Genomic DNA, 2,592 nt, shown 5'->3' on the forward strand with positions numbered 1-2,592 from the left:
AGCCATCCCCACTGGACCCACCTGGGAAAACACTTTGCAGTCCAGAGGGGAGCAAATGACAGGAAAATATCTTCTAACAGAGCAAGAAGACAAGCAGCTTTAACCCAAGACCACCAGTAAGGTGATGAAGCATCCTCCCTTCCCCGCTTTACATCTACGCCCCTGTTCAGGATGAAGAAGCCAGAGAGTTGGCATCCAATTCCCAAATCAATAAGACAGTTGGTTTAATTACCATTGGGGGGGGAAAAAAAGAATCTGGATTTTATGAAGATGCATGTGCTATCAGGATCAGAGGAAGTCTCATCAATAACCTGACTTATGCAAATGGCACAACCTTGCTTGCAGAAACTGAGGAGAACTTGAACTAAGTGTTGCACAAGATCAAAGTCTACAGTTTTCAATATAAATTGTATCTCACTATCAAGAAAACAAAGGACCAAAAAGAAAAGTCTGCTGTCAGAGATCTCTACAGAATACTTAGGAACAAAGACTAAGGTGCATCTGATTCATGCTATGATCTTCTTAAACACCTGCAATGCAAGAGGGAGCTGGATGAATAAGGATGACAGAGGAAGAATTGATGCCTTTGAGTTGTGGTGCTGGAGAAGAGCACTGAATATCCCATGAACTGCCAACAGAACAAGCAGTTAGTTATGTCTTGGACAGAGTGTAGCCAGAGTGCTTCTTGGAGGCAAAGAAGACAATGTCTCATCTCTCATACTTTGGACATGTTGCTAGTTGAGACTATTCCTTGGAAAGAGACATCATGCTCAGAAAGATGGAGGCTCAGCAAAGGACAGGAAGACACAGTGACTCTGGCAATGGGCTCTAGTGTGTCAGAGATGATAAGGATGGCACAGGATAGGGCAGGATTCAGGTCTGTTGTTTAGGTCATAGGGTTGCTATGGCTTGTACTTGACTTTACAGCACCTAACAACAACAAGGCCACCGGCGCTCTTTTCTTTCCATAGGGAACAGATATATTTTAATGACCAGCCACCAGTAGCCGTGCTTAAAGTCTTTCAATCCTCTCTTCTTCCCTAAGAAGAAAACCCACATTCCCTAGTATGACACACTTAACCCTTCATGAGTCAACTCTAGCTTAAGCCTCTAACATCATTTCTTTCTTGATCTCTCTCTCAATTCTTGTCATCTCAAACCACCTGGGTAGATGGCCCATACCTTTCTGCCTCTGCATTCTCTTGTCTTGATCCTGATCATTCTTTTTTTGTAAATCAGATTAATTGAGATACAATTTACATACTATTCAGTTCATTCATATGAAGAATACAATTCAGTAGTTTCTAATATGTTCACAGCATTGTGCAATCACATTCCATTTTAGACATTTCTTTTTGATCCCCAATGTGAAGCTCAAATCCATCAGTGGTCACTCCCCATTCCCTTCTTTTTCTAGCTCCTGGCAACCCTAATCTACTTTCTTTCTCTAGTCTATACTGGACATTTCATACAAATACAATCTTATGATCTGTGGTCTTTTGTGACTAGGTTCCTTCACTTAGAATAATGTCTTCAAGGTTCATCCATATTGTAGTGTGCTTCTGTATTCCACTCATTTTTTTAAAGGGAGGACCATTTCCATTTCTTATTGAGCTATATAATTCACACATCATAAGAAAGATCCTTTTAATTATCCTTTTAGTGGATAATTCAGTGTTTTTTTAGTATATTCATAGACTTGTACAAATAGTACCACTATCTGTTTCCAGAACATTTTTATCACCCCAATAAGAAACCATAGCATGTCCTTAGCAGCCACTCCTCATTCCCCCTTATCCTCATCCCCTGACAGCCACAAATCTATGTTCAATCTCTCCAGATTAGCTTATTTTGTAGAATTATATGATATGTAACCTTTTGCATCTTTAATTTAGCCTGATATCTTCAAGATTCATTTCTATAATAGCATGCATCAGTACTTTATTTCCCTGATCATACTATCATAATTATGGTAAGAAAATACATAGACATGCATGTTTAAACCTGGATATTTCTCCTTATCTGCAAGGCCTCTCATCATAATAATGTCAAAGGGCTCCTTGATGTGGGCTGCTGTAACATTCCTTGGGATTATTTATCTTTCAGGTTGTAGCTATATGTTTACCTGTCCATGTCTTTGCCAAACAGTGAGAACCTTGATTTGGGGATGATGCCTAAGTCCTTGTAACCCCCACGTCTGACCAGCATACCCTGACTGCCCAAAAAAGCTTTCTTCAGTGAAAGAATTGTTGTCTGTCTCATGTTCTAACAGGGAATACTGTAAGATACTTGGTAGTGTTAATTGAGGGAGTATTCAATAAAAGTGGTGGATTATCCTTGGGGTGTGCATTGTGGTATGGCTAGGGTGGGAACTGTGGTGTGTGATGGGGTGGACACTGTGGTGTGGGATATTTTGCTTGTTAACTATTGATTGGTGGAAGATCTATCAACAATCTGTGTTATGCAGATGACACAACCTTGCTTGCTGAAACTGAGGAGGACCTCGTGCACTTACTGCAGAGGGTCAAGGACTGCAGCCTTCAGTATGGACTGAGGCTCAATGTCAAGAAGACAAAGATTCTCACCACTGGA

The 2,592-nt window shown here is 40.5% G+C and overlaps 1 protein-coding gene across 1 annotated transcript in view; it reads left to right on the forward strand.

Moving 5' to 3' along the window:
- The window catches only part of PLA2G12B (phospholipase A2, group XIIB), a 58,900-nt gene that overhangs the window by 55,292 nt on the left and 1,016 nt on the right, over positions 1-2,592 (forward strand). The window lies entirely within an intron of this gene.

The sequence above is a fragment of the Elephantulus edwardii genome, unplaced genomic scaffold, assembly GCF_000299155.1.
Source record: "Elephantulus edwardii isolate Elephantulus edwardi_28Jun2011 unplaced genomic scaffold, EleEdw1.0 scaffold00058, whole genome shotgun sequence".
Taxonomy (NCBI): Eukaryota; Metazoa; Chordata; class Mammalia; order Macroscelidea; family Macroscelididae; genus Elephantulus; species Elephantulus edwardii.